Consider the following 10,349-nt stretch of genomic DNA (forward strand, 5'->3'; position numbering starts at 1 on the left):
GGCATGAGCACACTGATAACCCACAAGTATAGGGGATCACAACAGCTTTCGAGGGTAGAGTATTCAACCCAAATTTATTGATTCGACACAAGGGGAGCCAAAGAATATTCTCAAGTATTAGCAGCTGAGTTGTCAATTCAACCACACCTGGAAACTTAGTATCTGCAGAAAAGTGTTTAGTAGCACAGTAATATGATAGTAGTGGTAACGGCAACAAAAAGTAAAGACAGCAAAAGTAATGTTTTTGGTATTTTGTAGTGATTGTAATAGTAGCAGCGGGAAAATAAATAAGCGAGAACCAGTATATGGAAAACTCGTAGGCACCGGATCAGTGATGGATAATTATGCCGGATGCGGTTCATCATGTATCAGTCATAACATAGGGTGACACAGAACTAGCTCCAATTCATCAATGTAATGTAGGCATGTATTCCGTATATAGTCATACGTGCTTATAGAGAACTTAGGGATATTGGAAACTTAGGGATATTAAGGCCTCCTTTTAATAGAGAACCGGAACAAAGCATTAACACATAGTGAACACATGAACTCCTCAAACCACGGTCATCACCGGGAGTGGTCCCGATTATTGTCACTTCGGGGTTGCCGGATCATAACACATAGTAGGTGACTATAGGCTTGCAAGATAGGATCAAGAACTCACATATATTCATGAAAACATAATAGGTTCAGATCTGAAATCATGGCACTCGGGCCCTAGTGACAAGCATTAAGCATAGCAAAGTCATAGCAACATCAATCTCAGAACATAATGGATACTAGGGATCAAACCCTAACAAAACTAACTCGATTACATGATAAATCTCATCCAACACATCACTGTCCAGCAAGCCTACGATGGAATTACTCACGCACGGCAGTGAGCATCATGAAATTGGTGATGGAGGATGGTTAATGATGACGACGGCGACGAATCCCCCTCTCCGGAGCCCCGAACGGACTCCAGATCAGCCCTCCCGAGAGGTTTTAGGGCTTGGCGGCGGCTCCGTATCGTAAAACGTGATGATTTCTTCTCCTCAATTTTTTTTCTCCGAAAGCAAATATATAGAGTTGCAGTTGGCGTCGGAGGGTTTCCAGGGGGCCCACGAGGTAGGGGGGCGCGCCCCCCACCCTTGTGAGAAGGGTGTGGGCCCCCTGGTCTTCATCTTTGGCAAGGATTTTTTATTGTTTTTTCTAAGATGTTCCGTGGAGTTTCAGGTCATTCTGAGAATATTTGTTTTCTGCACATAAAACAACACCATGGCAATTCTGCTGAAAACAGCGTCAGTCCGGGTTAGTTCCATTCAAATCATACAAGTTAGAGTCCAAAACAAGGGCAAAAGTGTTTGGAAAAGTAGATACGACGGAGACGTATCAACTCCCCCAAGCTTAAACCCTTGCTTGTCCTCAAGCAATTCAGTTGGCAAACTGAAAGAAAGAAAGAAAAACTTTTACAAACTCAGTTTGCTCTTGTTGTTGTAACTATGTCAAGCCAGCATTCAAGTTTTCAGCATAGATCATAACTAACCACATTTACAATAATTCTCAGGTCTCATAATTACTCATGTCAATAGCATAATCAACTAGCAAGTCATAATAATAAATCTCGGATGACAACACTTTCTCAAAACAATCATAATATGATATAACAAGATGGTATCTCGCTAGCCCTTTCTGAGACCGCAAAACATAAATGTAGAGCACCTTTAAAGATCAAGGACTGACTAGACATTGTAATTCATGGTAAAAGAGATCCAATCATAGTCACACCCAACATAAATTAATAGTGATGAATGCAAATGACATCTGTGCTCTCCAGCTAGTGCTTTTTAATAAGAGGGTGATGACTCAACATAAAAGTAAATGGATAGGCCCTTCACAGAGGGAAGCAGGGATTTGTAGAGGTGCCAGAGCTCGGTTTTGAAATAGAGATAAATTGTATTTTGAGTGGTATACTTTCATTGTCAACGTAGCAACTAAGAGATGGCGATATCTTCCATGCTAAACACATTATAGGCGGTTCCCAAACAGAATGGTAAAGTTTATACTCCCCCTCCACCAACAAACATCAATCCATGGCTTGCTCGAAACAACGAGTGCCTCCAACATACATTAGGTCCCAGGGGGAGTTTTGTTTGCAATTAATTTTGATTTAGTTTGCATAAAGCATGGGACTGGTGTCGGTGTCAAAACCGGCGGATATCGGGTAGGGGGTCCCGAACTATGCGTCTAGGCCGGATGGTAACAGGAGGCAAGGAACATGATGTTTTACCCAGGTTCGGGCCCTCTTGATGGAGGTAAAACCCTATATCCTGCTTGATTAATATTGATGATATGGGTAGTACAAGAGTAGATCTACCACGAGATCAAGGAGGCTAAACCCTAAAGCTAGCCTATGGTATGATTGTTGTATGATGAAGTTGTCCTACGGACTAAAACCCTCCGGTTTATATAGACACCGGAGAGGGTTAGGGTTACACAAAGTCGGTTACAATGGTAGGAGATCTTGAATATCCGCATCGCCAAGCTTGCCTTCCACGCCAAGGAAAGTCCCATCCGGACACGGGACGAAGTCTTCAATCTTGTATCTTCATAGTCCTGGAGTCCGGCTGAAGGTATAGTCCGGCTACCCGAACACCCCCTAATCCAGGACTCCCTCAGTAGCCCCGGAACCAGGCTTCAATGACGATGAGTCCGGCGCGTAGATTATGTTCGGCATTGCAAGGCGGGTTCCTCCTCCAAATTCTTCATAAAAGTTTGTAAACACCAAGAGTAGTGTCCGGCTCTGCAAAATAAGTTTCCACGTATTGCCACAGAGAGAATAATATTAACACAAATCTAATCCGCTGACGTATTCCGTAGCATGACATCACACTACGGCCAAGCCTTTATTCGAATCGTTTTCACTTTTCCACCTCAGCGTGTTTTGCGAGGTGGTTTCCTTGGCACGTCTTGTCAAAGCAGAGATCGTGTCCCCTTTATTTACGGGATTCTCATCAATACGGACGTGGGTAACCCAATCGTGCCCGTTAGCATGTCTTCTCGATTAAAGGCGAGTCCCAAATGGTTACGGGGAGGGCTCCTGGTATTCAACCTCTTATAAAGAGACCAAGGCCTTACTCCTTTTCTCCAATCTCAAAACAAGTTCGCCCGTCGCCTCGAGTTCCAACACCCTAGGCTCCAGATTCCAGGCGCTTCGGACCTTCGACAATGTCCGGTTCCGACCTTCAAGGCCGATGGATGCCCTCCTCCGTCACGGAGGAGGACGTGCTAAAGTTGAGAGAGGCTAAGTTCTTGACCGCCGAAATTTTGCATAGGTTGCCTGCTCAAAGGCAGGCTATTCCCAGTCCCCAGCCCGGTGAGAGCGTAGTGTTCATGTCTCACTTCCTTCGGGGGTAAGGATTCCCGATGGATCCCTTCGTGAGGGGGCTGATGTTCTATTATGGGCTGGAATTTCATGACTTAGCTCCGGAGTCCATCCTCCACATTTCCTCATTCATCGTTGTGTGCGAAGCGTTCCTCCGTGTTACTCCTCACTTCGGATTATGGCTCAAGACTTTTGGAGTGGAGCCGAAGATGATCGAGGGACGGCACGCAGAGTACGGAGGCGCTGTCATAAGTAAGAATGCTGATGCTCCATGGCCTGAGGGCTCCTTTCAAGAGGTGCTCGGCTTGTGGCAACGAGAGTGGTTCTATATCACTGCTCCCAGGAGCACCAAGTGGGTGGCGCCTCCTGCCTTTCGCTCGGGTCCCCCACCACGGCTAGCGTCATGGGTCAACAAAGGATTAGATTGGGGGTTATCCAAAGACGTGCCCTTGTTGCAGGGCCGCATTAGGGATCTCTTAGAAAGAGACCTCAACCTGGTCAAGGTGACGCAGGTCATGCTGATTCGCCGAACACTGCCCGGCAAACGTCGCTCCCTTCGTCTGTGGGAGTTTAATCCGGAGGGACCACGAGCTCTCGAGCATTTTATGGGGGCAACACCCGTGGAGATGTATAAAATGTTCTTTGGATCACAAGCAATGTGTCCGGATTTGACCGAGGACGCAGGTTTAAGCTGCAATCGCCCGGATACTCAAGTAAGTAACCTCGTGCCCAGACTCGCTATTCGTAAAATTGTCATAAATTCGCCCCTAAAAGAGTTGTCCTTTTAAACAGGAGTGGATAGCGAAGGCAAAGCTGATCAGTTATCCGGCTCCCCTTCCTGAGACCAGGCCGGATCCCGTGCTAGTCAGGATGTTGAAGATCATACCTTTGGAGGGAAGTGAGGGGGAGGACACGGAAACTATGGCCTCCTCGAAGGAGGCTGCTCCGAAGGGAAGAACCAACAATTCCTCTCCTAAGGGGAAGAAGAGGGCCGTCTCTGACGACCCGGAGACCATGGCCTCAAAGCGGGGGAAAAAGTCCTCGTCAAAGGGTCCGACGCCGGGGAGATCCTCGGCCGAACTACGCCCTCAAAGGGATCAGCCCTCCAGCGAGCCGTAAGTAGAGAAAGATTTTCCTTTAAAGGGATGAGAGAAATCCTTGCTTTTTATCTAAGAAGATTAACCGAAATTTTACTTTGTAGCTCGGACCTCAGCCCTTCTCAGCAGAGCTCGTCTTCGGGGGATCTTCTTCTGGAGATGATGGAGAGTGGAATGCCTCCCCCTGCCGTACCGCCTGGCGAGGCGGGCGACCCTGAGGTGTCGTCGCGGAGGGTTTCTCCAAATCCGGCAGGGGTGGAAGGTAGCCATATGTCCCCCTAAGGTTCTCCGCGTCCGGCCTTCGATGGAGGTCATAGGATGAGTCCGGCACCGTCCGATGCACGGTCGGAGGAGCTGATGATTCTGCTGGGGCGAGCTTCTATCTCAGAGGAGCACCGTGCATTGATGGGTACGGTGATTGGAAGGATTTCGTCCGCGGAAAGCGGATTGCATGAGGCCGTCAGAAGTTTGCTGACGGGTTTTGAGGTACGTTTGATAATGTACTTCTTTGTCAGTTGCGCATAAACAAGATGCGCCATGTGTAGATAGTAGCCCCTGAGACTTTGTGCGTTGTCAAAATTGACGGCGCGCAGAGGATCATAATCCCAGGTCTAAAATGTCGCCTTTGTATACAGGTGGCGAAGTGTCCGGAATCGAGCCGAACTGATGATTTTGCCGAACTAAAGCAGCAACTTGACGTGGCAGATGCCGACATCGCGCTCGTCAACGAGCGGCTTGATGAGGCTCAAGGTATGCAATTCCTCGGGCGGCATCTGGTAAGAGGAGCTTTACGCCAGTATCTTACAATGTGTGTGCTTGACGCAGATGGAGCGGCCGCCGTGGAGAGTCTTCGGGCGGAACTTGCCCGAGCTAAGGAACAAGCCAGGAAAAGTGATGCGGCTGCCAAGAAGGCCCTTGAAGAGCTGAGAGTCGAACAGGCTGCTCACTGCCGAAGCAAGAAGGAGATGGCCGTGATGGCCGTGAAGTTAAAAAGTGCTGCTGACCGTTGCAAGTTTCTTGAGAAAGAAGACCGGGCGAGACAGACGAACTTAGAGAAGGCTGTTGCTGATGCCAAGGACGCTCGCTCTACGATGAGAGCTGCGAAGGAGGAGCTGCGTCAGGCCGGACAGATTGCGGCTGGAAAGCCCTTTATGATGCGGAGGAAGTTTTGTGATCCGAAGTTTGCTCCGTTGGACCGGATGTGGAGTGCGGAGGACACCCATCTGGATTTGGCAGCGAGTGCTGCTGATGCGACCGAATACTTTCGAGATCAAGAAGATCGCAAAGTGGAAAGGCTTTTCTGGTCGCAGTTCCAGAATCCAGAGTGTCCACTGGCAGTGGACGATCGTCTGGCTCAATGGGCCAAACTGAATAGATTGTCCGGACTCGCCATGAAGTACGTCATGGGTCATCTGTGGCCGGGGAGATCGGAGCCGAAGAGTTATTTCAGCTTGGTGCAGCAATTCCTTGACACGGTGCCACGTATCAATGCGATGAAGAGGTCAGCATGCATAGAGGGCGCACGGATGGCTCTTGCCCGTGTCAAGACATACTGGGCAGAGATGGAGACCACCGTTGTTGCATCCTGAGATTCGGACAAAAGACGAGTACCCTCCGAGCACTATTTTCAGGAAGTCCTTGAAGGCGCTCGTGTAATAGAGACGCAGTGCTCGAAGGATGCTATGTTCTGATAGCATACGTAATTATAAAGCAATATTTTGATGAATTGTAGTAGCCTTTTATACTTGTGCCTTCAAGTATTTGGAACACCTCCTGTGCGGCCGTTTTAAGATATATATACAAAATCTGAAAGATTGCAGTCGTTGGCTTCAGCCCCCACACACATAGTGCGGGGGTGCTCGCAGAAGGCGCATTTTCACACTTAATCCAACATCTTGGTCCTACAAAGGAGGTGATAGCGCAGCGAGCTAGGAAACCGGACTATAATGCTTTAACACTTTCACTTAGCCATAGGAGCTTGACAATGGGACTATTTAGGTAGCCCCTGGTGGCGACTGCGCTCGCCCGAATTCGGGGCGCGTATGTGCCTGGCCGGGAAACGGCCCTTCGTTAATGCAGAGGAATCCTACAGATTCCGGAGAGTCATCGAGTGGCTGACCAGTCTCACGCCATATCATGATAGTCAGTTTTTGGCTTTCTCTACTGAGGTGCTCGCCTGGCCGAACCAGGGCACAATCGCAGTAGTTCTCCTGGTGCCGCCTTAGCCGATAGAGCGGAACGTAAGGCGGCCGAACACAGGAGCTGGGCAACCCAACATTTGACCAAAATCATGACTCGGAGCTGATGCATATAATGCCAAACTCGCGACGCCGAACACTCCCTAAGGTATTCGGTCTTTATGAGAGCGGGCGAGGTAACGCTCTGAGGTATAAGCCCCTAGTGTCCAGGTACGCGCAAGAATTCTGACGTGGCCACATGCCAAGATGCCAGCCTCCTCCTTGGTCATAGAACCAGGGGATGTGTATCAACAAGAGACAGTAAAAAAGGTTTACGCCGGGTCTTAATCTAAAAAGAATCCTTGGAACAGGTCCCTATTGCACGTCTGCGCCTGTGTCTCCGTTGTGTCATATCCTAGACGGGCGCAGCACGACGTTCATCTATAAAAAGAGAGCAATTAAGTTGAAAAAGGGGCGTGCCGAACAAAAGTTATATGAAATAAACAAAGTGTAAAGTAAAATATGAAAAATTGAGCTTTATTGTCTCTTATTTTATACGTGTGAAGCCCCTAGTGCAGGGGTATATGGCCACTAAGCCTTTATCAACGATACTTGTGTGCCGGACTCGTCTATCCGTGTCCGTGGTCTTAATGACCTGTTCCGATGTTCTGGCTGGTGAAGCCATTGTATTATGGGGCTGTTAAAGCGGCCACACAATCCTCCGCTTGGGGGAGGTGTTCTCACTGCTTCCCCTTTAAGGAGATGATGCCGCGTGGACCGGGCATCTTAAGCGTAAGAGATGCATAATGCGGTATTGCGTTAAAGCGGGCGAAAGCTTCGCGTCCCAGTAGTGCTTGATAGCGACTTGAGAATGGGACGATGTGGAAAGTCAGCTTTTCGCGACGGAAGTTATCGGCAGAGCCGAAAATAACCTCGAGACGAAGAAAACCCATGCAATGGGTGTCCGGACCTGGCGTTACTCCTTGAAAGGAGGTTTTGCTGTGGCCAATTCTCTTTGGGTCGATCCCCATGTGGCGGATTGAGTCCTGATATATCAGGTTGAGTCCGCTGCCATCGTCCATAAGGACATTTGAAAACTGGAGTCCACCAATTATTGGATCGACTACCAGGGCAGTCCAGCCTGGGTTCCTGACACTTCTAGAATAATCCAGATGATCGAAGATGATTGGTTTTGACAACCAGTGGCGGGATTCCTTTGGGATAGGCCGTGGGGCACGTACCTTTATGGGCGCCGCACATTTTGTTATGTGGAGTAAGTTTACTATTTTTACTTCTTGTGGGAAATTCTTTTGTTTCCTGGTACTCTGCTTTTGGGGTTCGTCCTCGTCTTCGCTTGGTGTGTCGAGCCCCTTGTGTTCGGCGTTGAGTCTACCGGATTGTTTGAAAACCCAACAATCTCTGTGGGTATGGTTAGCAGGCTTTCCGGGAGTGCTGTGTATTTGACATATCCTATCCAAGATTTTGTTTAGGTTGGATAGGTCGTCCCTATTATCTTGGAGGGGCGGTTTTTTCTGATTCTGTCGTGAGCTTTTGAATCCGGCGTTGACTGTCGTGCTCTTCGGACTTTTTTCCTTAGTCCGGCGACGGTCCTTATTGCCTCGCGGTTTTCTGTTTCCATCCCTAGTTTTGGATGTACTTGGGTCACTGGTGCTGCATCTTGCCAACCAGCTGTCCTCTCCTGCGCAAAAGCGGGTCATGAGGCTTGTTAGTGCGGCCATTGTTCTTGGCTTTTCTTGGCCGAGGTGTCTGGCGAGCCATTCGTCTCGGACATTATGCTTGAAAGCCGCTAAGGCTTCAGCGTCCGGACAGTCGACTATCTGATTCTTTTTAGTAAGAAATCTATTCCAGAATTGCCGAGCTGACTCTCCAGGCTGTTGAGTTATGTGACTAAGATCGTCTGCATCCGGAGGGCGGACATAGGTCCCTTAAAAATTTGCTCAGAAAGTGTCCTCGAGCTCTTCCCAACTTCCGATTGTGTTTTCAGGAAGGCTTTTGAGCCAATGCCGGGCTGGCCCTTTAAGCTTGAGGGGTAAGTATTTCATGGCGTGGAGGTCATCTCCTCTAGCCATATGTATGTGGAGGATATAATCCTCGATCCAGACTCCAGGGTCTGTTGTTCCATCATATGCCTCTATGTTTACGGGTTTGAATCCCGCTGGAAATTCATAATCCAGGACCTCATCGGTGAAACATAGGGGGTGTGCGGCACCCCTGTATTTGGGTGTGCCGGATTCTGATAATGGCTTTATTGCATTGCTTACGAGAGCTTGCTTTCTTGGCCCGTAAATGGACCTGGCTGGGCCATGATGCGAATCCTTAAGTGGGTCGCATGCCGGCTTAAGTGCGGCGCTGCTTGCCACTTTATGCTGGCCATGGGATCGTCTATCCGACCGTGTGGCTTTCTCACTTTTGGAATGCGAGGGCTCTAAGGCCTCCTCGTCAAATTCAGGCAGTAGCTTTCTCTTCGGATAGCTTTTATTTCGGCGACTGTCGCCGTATTTGTCTGCGGTATTGATTACTTTACTCCATCTGATCCTGAGTGCATCTTCTGCAGTTTTTAGCTTCTGCTTCTGCTTTTTCAGGCTACGTGCGGTTGCAACGAGCCGTTTGTGGAGGTTCTTCTGCTTCGTGGGCTTGTCCGGCGTAGGGTCGTCCGGAATGCCATTTTCGCCGGGGGAGGGATGTTCGGTTTCTCTATCCAGGTTGTCCTATTGGGACGGTTGCTCTAAGGCATGCTCATTGTCTACCGGCTCATCTTGCTCTATGGCTGGGTCTTTATCGAGGCGGGGCTTGGGTCGGCGTTTACGCTGACGCTTTGATTGTTTTTCGAGAGATCGATCCCTCTTTCCATCCCCGTTTTCCTTGTTGTTGCTTCCTTTAGGGGTATCCACCATGTACACATCGTGAGATGAGGTGGCTGTCCAATGCCCTATAGGTGTTGGTTCTTGGTTGTCTCCTGCATCGTCGTCCATACCGTCGATGTCTTCGGAGTCGAAGTCGAGCATGTCGGTTAAGTCGTCGACAGTGGCTACGAAGTGGGTGGTGGGTGGGTTTTGAATTTCTTCATCATCCGAATCCCATCCTTGCTGACCGTAGTCCGGCCAGGGCTCTCTTGATAAAGAGAGAGACTTTAGCGAATTCAGGATGTCGCTGAAGGGCGAGTGCTGAAAGATGTCTGCGGCAGTGAACTCCATTATCGGCGCCCAATCAGATTCGATCGGCAGGGGCGCGGGGGGCTCGGAGTTTGGAAAGGAATCCGGCTCCTCGGAGTCACGGGCCATGCGGAGTGCGGGGCTGAAGTTCGGCTCGATCGCCTCTGAGATCGCAGCCCCTGAGGCAGCATCCAACCGCTGATCCTCAATCGGCGCAGTAGGCTCCGAATCAATGGTCGGAACCGATGCGTGTGCAGCCTCCAAGGCGCTGTTCCGCGGCAGAGCTATATCATGCCCATCGAGACAGTGCGGCGTGCTTGGCTGTGGCTCGAATCCGTCGAAGATCAAGTCCCCGCGGATGTCAGCCGTGTAGTTTAGGCTTCCAAACCTGACCTGATGGCCAGGGGCATACCTTTCGATCTGCTCAAGGTGGCCAAGCGACTTGGCCCGCAGTGCGAAGCCGCCGAAGACGAAGATCTGTCCGGGGAGAAAAGTCTCACCCTGGACTGCATCGTTGTTGATGATCGAAGGAGCC

Source organism: Triticum urartu, chromosome 3 (genome assembly GCF_003073215.2).
Source record: "Triticum urartu cultivar G1812 chromosome 3, Tu2.1, whole genome shotgun sequence".
In the NCBI taxonomy this organism is placed as follows: Eukaryota; Viridiplantae; Streptophyta; class Magnoliopsida; order Poales; family Poaceae; genus Triticum; species Triticum urartu.